The following is a 14,666-nucleotide window of genomic DNA, read 5'->3' as shown; positions in this document are numbered from 1 at the left end:
AAATTGTTCCACCGGTCAACAATGATTTTCTTGATCAAACCAGCAAAATGATCATCAACAAACAGAAGTTGTGGAGACTCCTGCGAAATGATTTCCATAGTTTTCTCAACCATGGAATCCATGCCATCATATACCTCTCCCAAGAAAGGTTGGTCAATGTCAGCACTCCGGAGAAGCTCAAATGCAGGGGTTGTGAAGTTCAGCAAGAAATCTACCTTGCTCCACCAATCCTCATCAAGGCACAATCTACGCACCATAGATCCCCGCTCTGAATCTGCTTGTCTCCACTCAATCCACAGTTGACTCACCACCATAGAAACTAATGCATGCTTAACCTCAACAAGGCGGCGCAACATCACGAAGTTTGAGGCATATCTTGTCTCAGCAACTTTTAACAACTCCAATTTGGAGTACTCTCGAAATATGGCCTGAGACTGGTAGTGGTTGGTGATGAATTTGATAATCTCCCTTGCATCCCCTGTGACTTCCTTTATCCAGGAAACTTTGTTGTCGATCTCCTCTAAGATCAGATTCAGATTATGGACAATGCATGGTGTCCAAAATATGTTGTCATACCTCCCCTCAATAATCAAACCTGCAGCTTTGCAAACTGGTGCATTATCCGTGATAACTTGCACCACCCTGTTAGCCCCTATTTGTTCAATAGCTTTTATAATAATATCAGCAATGAACTGTGCATCTTTCACCTCTCCTAGCAATCTTCTGCCTTGATAAACATTGCTCCTTTGGGGGAAGTGGCAATGATATTTATCAATGGTCTGCGCCTCATATCTGTCCAACCATCTGAGACTATGGTAACCCCAGAGCTACTCCAGGAAGAACGAATTGGAGCTAAAACGTCCTCCACAAGTTCCTTCTCATTTTTGAGAAGCTGGGTTCTGACTTTCTCATAGTTGGGCCCCTTGTACCCTTGAGGAGCTTTGTTAACTGCCCTCAACATATCTTGCCAGTAAGGAGAGCGAACAACATTGAATGGGATACCACATGCATAAATGCACCTGGCAACTCTGGAATCAGCTTCTTCTCTTGCTTGCACATTCACCAATCTAGCAATTCTGCTATCCTGAACTGATTGGGATGCCCCTGAGCCTCTGGTATGTTTGGGTGCTGCTTGTTCATGTTCTTGACTGTGACCCAGACCACCTCTCCTCTTTCTTGCTTCAACTACAATCCTTGGCTCAACGTTAGATGTAGCCTGAGTATGCTCATCATGCCTCCTCTTAGTACCATCCGCCTCATCTTGCTCTCTTTGATATGCCCTCCTAACCAACGGGTCTACTGTTTTTGTGCAACCCACAATCCCCTGTCCTCCTCCATGCAACAGATGCGCCTTCACTCTTGGGTAGGAGCCCTTGTACGTAACATTGCAAAGAGTGCATCGCCATTCCCATGAGCCACCACCTCCACATTTTTGAAGCTTCACCACATGCCTCCAAAGAGGATAATATTCAGCCCTTGGGTTGGCCCTAGGGTTTGAAGTTGCAGCTGCACTTTGGCTGGAAGCCATTGCTGCAAAAATAAATTAAAAAAACAAATCTGTAAATAATAAATTTATAAAAACGTTTTTCATATTTTTGGCTGTATAAACCCTAGAAAAATTAAAGAAATAGTAAGGAAAAAACTAAGAAATAAATGTGGCTTACCCAAATGAATTATCTGTGGCTGAATCTACCCTAAAATGCCAGAAAAGAGGAGAAATATGGCTGTAATATGGCTGTAGCTGAGCCAAATCTGCTGCAAAAATAAATTTAAAAAACAAATCTATAAATAAAAAACGTTTTTCAGCAATTTAGCTGCATAAACCCTAGAAAATTTGAAGAACTAGTAAGAAAAAACTAACAAAATGAATGTGGCTTACCCAAATTAATTTTCTGTGGTTGAAACTACCCGGAAATGCCAGAAAAGAGAAGATAAATATGGCTGTAGCTGAGCCAAATCTGCTGCTACAGAAATCTCTTGCTGAAATCTCCTTCTCTTGCTGCTGAAATCTCTTTCTCCCGCTGCTGAAATCTACTTTGCTCAATGCTCAAAACACCAGCTACTAAAACAACTGCCAATCTCCAAGAGAAACTCCTTGCTGAATAGTGTGATGAGAGAATGAGAGGCCCAGCTCTTTTATAACTTTAGAAACGCTTTCTAGAAGTGATTAGAAACCCTAAAGTAATTAGAAATTTTTTTTTTTTAAAAACAAGTGTTTTTTTAAAGGAAACGGGGCCCGTACGGCGAGGAAACGAGTTTCCGTCCGTACGGGCGCGTTTCCATCTCGGGAAACGCGCCCGTACGGACGGAAACTCGTTTCCCCGCCGTACGGTACGGGGAAACCCGTTTCCGTTTCGTTTCCGTACGGAAACGGCCCCCTGCCCAGCGTTTCCTGCAACTTAGATTTATATATATTATAAAATTATAATTATATAAAATTTATATATACTTTTTTGAGACCCGCTTTTCCTTTTATATATAACTATATAAGGCTTACATAGTATCCTTTTTTATAATTATAATAATATTTATTTTTTCTCAGAGAATTTGGATGAGACGTGACTCTTGGTACGGTGACAATCTGTAGATTTGAACGAAATTATTTAGATCACACCTTTTTTCTCCAATGTTATCAAAATATCTTTTACTTTTAAAATACCATGGGCAATTACCATGGGTTGTTTCTAAAACCACGGGCTTCTCCACGTAAAAAGTTTTAAATATCACTTGGTATGAGATTTTGTATCCCTTTTGTTTTTTATTTTACTTTTAAAATACCATGGGTTATTACCATGGGTTGTTTTTAAAACCTCTTGTAAAAAGTAATATTTACCTTTCACGTAAAAGCTTGTGTATCCCTGTTTTTTCTCTAACTTTTAAAATACCATGGGCTATTACTATGGGTTGTTTTTAAAACCTCTTGTAAAAAGTAATATTTACCTTTCACGTAAGAGCTTTTGTATCCCTGTTTTTTCTTTAACTTTTAAAATACCATGGGCTATTACCATGGGTTGTTTTTAAAACCACGTGCTTCTCCACGTAAAAAGTTTTAAATATACTTGGTATGAGATTTTGTATCTGTTTTCTTTTTTCTTTTACTTTTTTTCTTCTTCTTCTTTTATTATTTTATTTACTTATATATATATATATATATATATATATATATATATATATATTTGGTTAAATTTTTTATTTTTTTATGGCCAAAGGCCTAGAAAAACGGAGAAAAGGAGAAACTCCCAAATAATGCTTCAATTGTACAACAACAAGGTTGACGAATTTGGATAGCCAAGGACCTAGATAGGAGAACGAGCTCTGTGCATCGGTTACGCAACCTAGAGGACCGAACTGCTCTGATACCACATGAAGCGAACAAAGTTCCTTCTAAAAATTAATTACTCCAGAAAACATGGAATATATAGATATCCATTAAGGATATAAATATTATATATTAAATATATGAAAAAAAATGAGAATGAATAATGATATACAAATGAGAACGAGAGGCTTGCTTATATACCAAGCAAGTGTCTCTTCATGAAGAGTCATGTCCTATTAGACATGCCTCTTCAACCTAATTACTATTTAATAATTATTTATGCTTATTATCATTTATATTATTTTACATTATTTATATATATTTTATTCATTACATTTTGATACTTTCTACCTTTTATTGTCTATGATATGCTTAAAAATTTGATGTTTGTTTGTAATTGCTAGAATCTAGATGGTTGATGCTCGGATAATTAATCAGTAATGTAGTATGGATGTTGTTTCTAACTTGATTTATGTACAAAGAAGAGTCATGTCCTATTAGACATGCCTCTTCAACCTAATTACTATTTAATAATTATTTATGCTTATTATCATTTATATTATTTTAAATTATTTATATATATTTTATTTGTTACATTTTGATACTTTCTACCTTTTATTGTCTATGATATGCTTAAAAATTTGATGTTTGTTTGTAATTGCTAGAATCTAGATGGTTGATGCTCGGATAATTAATCAGTAATGTAGTATGGATGTTGTTTCTAACTTGATTTATGTACAAATATGCATGTTTTCATCTTTTGAAACTAATTTGGCATTTTGAATGTTTTTTTAATATAAATGCAAAATATTATATATATATATATATATAATAGAAGCTTCTAAGACACTTTGCTTCCAAAGATTCTTGGAAAATGACACTTATGAAACTTTGCTTCCAAAAAGTGCACCCGCTTCGTTCGTACTTCCAGCAACATTGGTCCAAGGACACTAATATCGTAGAATTAATGAAAAGGTTAAAGGTTCCAATTCCAAACAAAGAGCATGTTAAAAGTTGTTAGTAGTACAACAGGGGAAGAACCTATTGTTGAACCAAATTATACAAACGAACAAGAAAATTGAGCAACAGATTAAAATATTGAATAAAGAAAGGACAGAACATGTCTATCGGGGTTCTTCTATTAATTTTGGGGTAGCATTGGATGTGCTCTAGCTTCGAAATTTAGTGGGAGGGGCTAGAATACATAAGATCTCGAAGACTCAAAAATTGTTTGGAGAAATTCCACCCAAATTGTGAGTTATTAAAATGATTCATATTTTTAATGGGGTTCCTAAGTCTAAACTTAGGAAAATAAAAATATTAATGGGTATTAATAAAATATGGGTGAGAAACCTCTAAGAGACGAGGATCAAGTTTGTTTTAATCTTAGTCGTTGATTAGGGACTTAATCTCGGTCGTTGAATCATCAACACGAAAAGTATAAGAGGAGACTTGAGGATCAGTTGGAGATACACCGAGTGATCAAATTAGTTCAATTTTTTTGGGGCGTGGTTTGCTGAGAAAATTGAACTAGTGATCTGAGTTGCAGTGAGGGGCAGAAGCAGAGATTTGGATCGGAAAGGAGTTCCGAGCCAAAGAGTATCGAGTAGAGAGGTAGTGGTAGCATCAAAGAGGCAGCGCAGAGGCTTACGCAGCCCAAGAAGGGGCTCGAGTAGTGCTGACGCAGGCCAAGAGGGTCTCTTGCAGTGGCAGTGCAGGATATTCGTCAAAAGTTCGAGATTTTGCTGGAGAAGTGAGGTTCTGAGCTAGGAGGGTTGAATGTCAGTCTTCCTCCAATAAATTGATCCAGCAGAATGGGTGACGCGGTCTCCTACAAGAAAGATGTTGGCCCAAGCAGGGATTCCGCTGGGATTTCATAGTGTTTATTGGTGTCAGGCCACTCAGTGGATCAGTTGTGACTTGGAGAATCAGGTAAACCCTTGTATGTATTTCTTGATGCCGAGATTTCTCTGAAAGGTCAGATGGTGTGAGAGGCAACCTATTGTACTCAGATTATGCTCGCTTAACAATACAAACCCTCTATCAGTTGCACCGGTTTTCCCGCATTGGGTTTTTAGGGGGACGTTTTATCCAAAAATAACGGTGTCCCTTGTGTGTTTGTCTCATCTATTGTTTCAGTTTATGATTTGTATGTCAGTGTATTCTACAATAGTGTTTTTCATCATTGTTTATAATTAAATAACTTGTTGAATGAAATAACAAGTAGGAGTTGATAAACCAGTAACTGCAATAGGATTTTTGTTTTTAAAGATTCAGAAATTTTCACATGGTATCAGAGCATTGTAGATCATAGGATACTGAAGCCATTAGTCGAGAGATCCATCAAATATGTTGCAGAGAGGTAGTTGTCCCGAGTGACAGTGTTGTTCCAAAGCCAGAGAACACAAAGGAAGGGTGACGTAGTGCAGAAGAGGTGACACAGAGGCTGACGCAATTCCTGTGTCAACATTCTGAGCCAAAAGAGGGTGTCGCAGTAGCTGGGAGGAGCCCACGCAGTGATTGCGTCAGCTTTCTGGGCCAGCGCAGAAGTAGAGAGTGGTAGATCAGGCTCATGCAGAGCCGCGTCATCTTTCCGGACCAGGAAGGAGTGACACAATGGCCAGGAGGAGTTGATCTAGATCACGCCATGACAACGCAGAGCCAGAGGAGCTTAGATTCTTCAATTTTCGAGGCAATAGGAGCAGTGCAGATTCGATCTGTGGTGATGGTGGGACATTGTTGTTCTTGTTGTTGCAGAACAGTGTCTGTGGAGATGAAACCGAGGTAGAGGGAGTCACTCCCTTAACAGATTTCTTGCCAAAGAAATCTAGATCCGAGTTGTTGAACAGCAGCAAAGGAGGAACGGAAAGCGGTGATTTGTTAAAACTGGCAACTAGCGCCAAACTCCATGTGGGTCATCTTATTTATGGCAGCTGATATTTTTCATGGACCCCTCTCATCGAGAGGTGTAGGATTGATCTAAAGATCATCCGATTTCGATAAGTATTCATGGAGTTATGAATTTATTTATGTTATAAGACAATTCGTCAAGGTCGGCCAGCAACCAAATAAACCCCACATGTGCTCAATGTTTTAGTATAAAAGGAGATGACTTGAGAGTCATTCTACACACACTTCTATCTTGATTTCTCTCCACTTGTCTTGGGTTTTATTGGAAGAGAAATCTAGGAGTGGAAGCCCTAGATGTTGGAGGAAAAGAGGTTGCCCTAGCCGCAGCAAAGAAGACAAGCCAGCGTAGCTATGGAATGGTTTTATACGATGCCCAAAGGAGTCCAGCTGCAATCCATGGATGGAGAAATATCACATTGGAGGAGGCCCTACTCAATCTGCCCTAACCGCAGGTCTGCCTAGCCCTAACCTAGTTGTCTAAAGCCTAGCCGCAAAAGAAGATCGAGGAGATCTGGACAGCGTGATGTGGAGGAGATTAAGGAGGTTGAGGGAGGCCTTAGCAAGCCCTAGCCGTAGTCCTAGCTAGAGCAAGGAGAGGCCAAGACAGCGAGGAGAGCAGGGACCGTTTTAAGGGCTAAAACAAGGCAAGCAGCCAGGCCAAGGAGAATAGGAGCAATTGCTATGATTGTGTTGGGGGTGTTGAGGGCTGACACATATCCTATGGAGGCAACGTTGCTAGGGAAGAAGCTTGCCAAGGTGGGCCGTAGTCCTTAAGGGGTTGTTTATGGACTGATAGTTGGGTGTGTAAGGGCTACCAGATGCCCTAACCAGTCACCATATAAGCAGTAGTGCAGGCAACATTGGAACAACAGTGTTATGGACAGCAACAAGGTGACATAGTGCTGCTAATATGCATAGGACAGCAAGGCTACATGGTGTTGCTAAGACACAAGGGACAACAGCAAGGTATGTTAAGACATATGGAACAACAACAAGGTATGGCAAGCCAAAGTGAGACAGCAGCTGTGACATGGCAGCAAAGGTACATGGGATAGTAGCAAGCATGGACAGCAACAAGCATGGACAGCATGGCAAACATGGTGCAGCATGGCAAGCATGGACAACACGGATAGCAGTGGCAAGCATGGTGTTGCTAGCACATGAGACATGTTGTATGACAACATGGTACAACAGTGTAGCATAAGGTGCAGCAGTATGAAGTGTTCAGCATGGTCATGAGGTCCAGCATTGTGATGATGGGTGCAGCATGGTGCAACATGGTGAGGTGCAGCATGATGACAAGATGCAGCACAATGATAGGTGAAGGAGCCACCTTGGAGAATCAGTTGAAGCAGCATGTCTTCAACTGATCTCATGTATCATCTTCTTAGAGATGATCTATGCTCTTATCTAGATAAGTCAAAGTGTTGACTTCTGTTGTAAATGTACTCTCTCTCTCTCTCTACTGAACTATTGAAGAACATATAAGAAGAATTGATCAAGGGTTTCCCCACATTGGGGTTTGTCCTTGGCTAGCGCCACATCTTATGTCCTCTTGTCTTGGCTTGTCTTCTACGATTTCTGTTTATGTTCTATCTGCAGTTTACTTTAATGCTGATGTGGTTGCTAATCTGGAAAAGATATTGAGCTAACTGTGAAAATTGAAATAAATTGCTCTAAGCATAGAACATACCTAAACTTAACATGATTCGACACTATTTGGTGGGAGGATTTTCGTGAAGGAAATCAAGACTTAGAGGGAGTCTAGAAGAAACTTGTTCCTTAGAGGATTTCTAACGCCAAAGAAATCCAGATCCGAGTCTTTGAAGCATAAAAACTGATAGCTAGTTGACTTTAACGTAAAATACAAAAGAGGTATTTTGTAATAATAATTTATTATATATGTAAAATGTATAAGTGATGATCAAATGTTACAATGAGGACCCGCATATATACCTAAGAAGGTGTCCTTTCGTGACTAGGCATGTCTTTTAGACATGCCTTTTCACTTAACTTAATGACTATTTAACATAACCAATATCTGATTATTTAATATTTACATTTATTTTATTTATTTACTTTCATAACATAGCCCCTTCCTTCAAAAGCTTTGTCCTCAAAGTTGTATTGCTAGCAATTTCTTCATCTTTTGTTTGTCATATCGGCATATGTAATTTGCTAGAACACTGTGGCTCAACTTCTATAATTTGTTGGTAACTCTATTTTGAGTCCAGGGTTATCTATTAAATTAATTAAATACTTTTAATTATTATTATTATTAATTTTTATTTAAGATATAACTATATTAAAATTAATATATAATATAGTTTATTAACTATATTAAAATTAATATAAAATATAGTTCATATTAATGAATTTAATTTTTTTTCTAATTTACCAACCAAGTCACCTTACGAACCAGTGTGACGTTCTTTGTTGACCCTTCGAACCGGATTTCTAACAGCATCTGCGTGGAGATCACAGCAACACCGAGAATTGTTGCAACGGGAACAGATAGGTTGCAGCGGGCGCAGTGAATGAAGAGTGAAGAGGCACGTTATCAGGTGGTGGTCGAGCAGGGTATGTCGAGCCTCCTCCTCCTAGTTCCGGGGTCGAATCTGTGGGGAAAACTGACAACAAGAGAGTGCGCATGAAACAATCGAGCTTTTAAGTCCACGGTCATCTTCTACCTAGAGAAAGGTGACGGCAACAAGGGAGCTCCAAAAGGAGCCTAATGACAGTTCGATAGAGACTGGACGCTTGACACATGAAAGATTTGGCTAACGACGCCTGCACGGGTCAAGGCTTCAAGGGACACGGGCAATGACGAGGGAAGTGTGTGGCCCTCCAATGGGGTGTTTAGCCTGGTGGATATAGTTCGCAATAGGCAATTGCACTGTACCCCATCCATCTTGGCATGCATTGGCCACACTAATGAAGTCACTGCCTATGAAAGTCGAGGATGCTCAAATGAACCCTCTATGCCCTAGAGGTCCAAGATTATATAGAACAATTTGTCGAATTTGATTTTTCTTTTGCAAAAGTGATCGTGGTCGGGCCTTAGAATGTAAGAAGACAAAGCTCCTATGATTCCTTTGTGATTAATTATTTGCTCCTTGGATGCCATTATCGAATATATTAAATTTACCAGGCCCAGTTGAAAGTTTACACTGTGAATTCGGAACATTCTCTGTCAAGAACTGTTAGGGTTTGTTGTATCACTATGGACGCTTTCAATAATCTGGCACATGCTGTGCACTAAAAGTCTCTGGGACCCTTATTTGTACCTAATCCTGATATATCTTCACCCAAAAATCGTTCATCAGTGATAATTTCAACATCAACAACTTCATGAGTTAAATCAGCTGACTTGGTTACATTACATAACTGGCCACAACAAGGATCCTGAACCCCATTTCTATTATCCAACTCATCATCACTATCAATAATCATAGTTTGACTCCTTTTGCTAGCAAACTCAAAGTCTTGACAATCACTAGAGCGTTTTAACATGTTAGGCTTTGGTTGACCATTATCTTCAGATAGACAAAGTACCAAGGAAGAGCATTTAGCAAATGTATGATGGGCAGATGCTTTTTGGATTTCTTGGACAGATTCCATAGTAGATATGTGACTCACAACTTTACTGCACTCATATGGTTTTTGTAAAGTTTGCGTCAATTTCATATTTTGACTACCATTAATGCAACAAAATCCAGACTCTACACCATTCACAATCTCTGACAGGGGTTCAACATTACTTATTCCATTCAGAGATGTTGTGCCGACAGTATCATTCTGAATATCATCATTAGTCGTCTTCTTTCTCCTGCATTCATTCCTCCTTCGTTTCAGATGTCTTTGCATTTTACGAGCCCTTTGAACATCATCCTCCTCTTTAATCGTTCTGAATCTACTCCTTTGTTCTTCGGTTAAACCACACTCCTCCTCATTTGCAACTGCCGCTGCATAAATTGGATTTCTTGAGCAGTTATCAAGGTCATTGATTTCCTCCACCTCATTAACATCGGGAAGCTTCAGGCCCATAGTTGTTACTTGTTCAGGGGTAGAAGCTAAGTACACAGTTGCCCACTGTTTGGAACCAAATGCATTGCTTTTATTGACATCATTTTCTATTTCAAAGAAATTATCCACTAAGTCCCAATCCTTATCCTCTATGCTTTCTCTTCTATCTTTATTACCATCTTCAATAGCCAGCTTTTTAACAAGAAAGCCACTGGCTCCTTCCTCCAACAATTTCCCATGATGTCTTCTTACTGACCGACAAGCTTGCCGATCACACTTAGCTTCATTGACGAAATCTGTGATTTCTTCTTGTTAAATTATGGTATGTTCTATAATTATAATAGTTTACTTCTTTTTCTTATTATATTCCACCGATTAGCAATCACATGTACATAAAGTAAAGTGCAGATAGAACATTAAACGATCGACAGAAAACAAGCCAAGACAAGAGACACAAGATGTGGCGGCTAGCCAGGGACAAACCCCACAATGTGTGGGGAAACCCTTTGATCAAATCTTCTTTTATCTTCAATAATTCAGCAGAGAGAAATAGTACAATAAATATGATTCATATCAGCAGTAGCAAACCCTAGATCAGTAGCATCAGCATTAGCGGCTTCATTATCAAACTAGGGCAGACCATATCTCACAAACCGACAGTCGGATTGACTTCATTCCACCACCAAAAGTTGTAGCTTTCAAAGGAGGTTCAGATGAACCTACATCGCAGTTCCAAAGAGGAGATCTTCTAGGCCACGCAAGTCAATCTTTACTTCTGCAGTTGCAGCTTCAATTTCAGCAGTTTCCGGCTTCAAACTAGGGCAGTCGATATCTTGCAAACCGTTTGTCAGATTGACTTCATTCCACCACCAAAAGTTGCGGCTTTCAAAGGAGGTTCAGATGAATCTACAGCGTAATTCCAAAGAGGAGATCTTCTAGGCCACGCAAGTCAATCTTTACTTCTGCAGTTGCCGCTTCAAATTCAACAGCTTCCGGCTTCACATGTGTGAGAGAGAGAGACCCATTTCAGCGCAGTAGAGAAGAGACTCATATCTGCGCAGTAGAGAGAGAGAGATGTGATGAGATGAGTGAGTCCAAATGAGGAAAAGTCCTCTTATATTTATACACAACGTTGGTGGGTGAATAGATGCAACTGTTGGGCTTCTGAGCCTACATGAGTTGTAGGTCGGCTTGATAATAATTCCATAATCAAAATAAATTCATATCTCCATGAATACTTATCGGAATTGGATGATCTTTATATCAATCCTACACCTCTCGACGAGAGGAATCTAATAAAAATATTATTAGCCATGAATAAGATGACCCACATGAAGTTTTGCCCTGGTTGCCAATTTTAACACTCCCTCTCAACCATGGAAAACTTCATCTCCAATCTGTCTATCGGTCGTTACTATTCATCCATCAAATGCACTGCCTTGTACAGCCTGACCCTTGCCCTGCTCTGCTCTATTTTGCCTGTTCTGCTTTGTCTTGTTCTGCCCTGCACTAATCTGTACGGTTTTGTTCTGTTCTGCTCTGTTCTTGCATTGTTCTGTTCTACTCTGCTTTTGTCTGAATTATGAAGAAGAAGAAATGATCGAGGATGTATCATACTGACTCAAAGTAAGTATGTACCACTGGTCCCAGACCAATCTCAACCAACCCAAAGTCAGAGTCATAGTGAGTACAACTTCAATGGTCCCAGACCAATATCATCCTCCATTGACTCAAAGTCAGTCTCAGAGTATGTACCACTGATCCCAGACCAGTCTCAACCGACCCGAAGTCAGCGTCATAGTATGGTACAACTCCTACCACTGGTCCCAGACCAGTATCATTGATCCCAGATCAATGGAGGTCATCCTAGCGTAGGGAGTACGGTAGTTACAACGATGCGTCCATCGGTACTACTATGGTCCCTAACTTCATTTCCCTGCTCATTGATCAGATGAGAGGTACTTCCCATGAGTCCCAGACTGCATGGGTAGGATGCCTCGACAGGAGAACTAATCAATCCTGTCCTCACAGGAGAACATATCAATCCTGCTACAATTGCCATGGAGAACACATCAATCCAGGCCTCACAGGAGAACACATCAATCCTGCTACAATTGCCATGGAGAACACATCAATCCAGGCCTCATAGGAGAACACATCAATCTTGCTACAATTGCCATGGAGAACACATCAATCCAGGCCTCACAGGAGAACACATCATCCTGCTACACAGGAGAGCGAATCATCCTGTTCCACAAGAGAGCGAATCATCTTGTCCCACAAGAGAGCGAATCATCTTGTTCCAGTGTGCACCACCAGGGGAGGGTGAGTCACCCTGTGGTCATATGTTCCTCCAGTAGGAACCACAAGCCCTCAGAGCTCCCAGAGCTCAATGTATGCAATATGCAGGACCCTTGTACAAGGGTTTCTTGCCGACTCCAAGTCGTTTGAGAAAATCACAGATTAGATCTTTCCTTGGGGATTTGACAAGGTGTATCAACCTGTACATCATCTTAATGTGATGGAGCTTCCTTGCTCATCGACTTACCATATCCCAGATGATGTCTATCTGCTGGAGCAATTGACGAATACGGGATTCCTCAATAATCGAATCCCACCTCTGGTTGTTACAGAGAATCACAGTGGTATCCAATGTAAATCCAAACAGCTCACTGAAGAGCTTTCGCAACCAGACTGCCTCACATGAGGTTATGCTAGCAACAATATATCCTGCTTTGGCGGTGCTCAAAGCCACCAACTTCTGCTTCCTGCTCATCCAGGATATCGAAGCAGATCCCAAGGTGAAACAGTACCCGGAAGTGCTCTTACAGTCCTCCACATTGCCTGCCCAGTCAGCATCTGTGTATCCAAATAGTCTCACATCTTTGACAATGTATCTTAACCCATAAGTGATAGTGCCACGAAGATATCTCAGCAGATTCTTGGCACCAATCCAGTGTATGTGGTGGGGTTCAATCATATGCTAGCTCAACGTGTTGACTGCAAAGCATATATCTGGACAGGAGTTCACTAAGAACATTAATGCTCCGACGAGTTGCCGATACTCGGTAGCATTTCGTAAAACAGGTCCAGCAGCACTACCGCTTAACTTCTTGAAGTCAAGCTCCATCGGAGTAGTTACAGGCTTGCAGTCCACCATTCTGAATCTTTCCAATATCTTCACCACATATTTTCCTTGAGATAGGAAAATTTCTCCTGGCTTTTGCCACACTTCAAGTCCTAGGAAGTAGTGCATCAGTCCTAGGTCTTTCATTTCAAATTCAGAGGCCAGCTCCCTCTTACATTTGTGAATGAGAGGGTCTGCACCTGTTAGAAAGAGGTCATCCACATACAACACCAGTATGAGAGGCTTGTCATCTTCAACCTTAAAGTAAAGGTTAGGATCGGCTTCACTCCTAGTGAATCCCAGCTTCATCAAGTAGCTATCGATCCTCTCATACCATGCTCGGGGAGCTTGCTTCAGCCCATAGAGAGCTTTCTTCAACCTGCATACATCAGATTTTCGATCATAAATCTCAAATCCTTCGGGTTGCTCCACGTAGACCTCTTCTTTGATCGAGCCATGCAAGAACGCAGTCTTGACATCCATCTGATGTAGGTTCCATCCTTGTGAAGCAGCAAGGGCTATGATCAAGCGGATGGTCGTATTTCTGGCAACAGCTGCAAATATCATAGTCTATACCTCCCTTCTGGGATAAACCACGAGCAACAAAACAAGCCTTATACTTTTCCGTGCTTCCATTTGCTGCATGCTTTATCTTGTAAAGCCATTTGAAAGTAACAACAGTCTTGTCCTGGGGTCTGGGAACTACTTCCCAAACATCATTCTTTATGATAGACTCATATTCTTCGGTCATAGCATCCTTCCATACTTGATGCTTGACGGCATCTGAGAATGACGAAGGCTCATTTTGTATGATCGTGCTCATGATGGTCAGGTATCCTTGATACCTATTAGGTTTCTTACTTTCACGAAAGGTTCCTTGGGGTGCAGCATGTCCTTCAGCATCATCAAGTAACCCCTTAAGCCATGAAGGCCTCTTCTTAGAAGAGGAAGGCTCATATGGAGCAGGATCAATCGGATCCATGGGTTCTTCTACATCAGGCATTGATTCATCATCCTTTTCTTTCGGTTCCCTGGTGTCGGCTTCTTGAGAGCTCCTCAAAGTCGGAAGATTAATCACCTTGCTGAGAGCCATATCTTCATCAAAGGTGACATCATGACTAATTATGACTTCCCTTTGATCGGCTACATAGCCTTTAGTATTTTCACCATAGCCCACGAAAATTCCCTTCTTTCTAGATGCTCCCAATTTATTTCTTTTCTCTTTCGGCACATGAAAGTATACAGGGCTTCCAAAAATTTTAAAATGAGAAACATCAGGTTTCT

General features: G+C 40.4%; 1 protein-coding gene across 8 annotated transcripts in view; it reads right to left on the bottom strand.

Moving 5' to 3' along the window:
• The window catches only part of LOC149168551 (K+-H+ exchange-like protein), a 303,090-nt gene that overhangs the window by 99,923 nt on the left and 188,501 nt on the right, over positions 1-14,666 (bottom strand). The window lies entirely within an intron of this gene.

Source organism: Pinus tabuliformis, chromosome 4_2 (genome assembly GCF_031772625.1).
Source record: "Pinus tabuliformis cultivar Carrire ecotype Pingquan chromosome 4_2, CPIR1, whole genome shotgun sequence".
NCBI classification, from domain to species: Eukaryota; Viridiplantae; Streptophyta; class Pinopsida; order Pinales; family Pinaceae; genus Pinus; species Pinus tabuliformis.
Note: the sequence above shows the minus strand (reverse complement) of the source record. Positions and strands in the feature narration are given on the sequence as shown.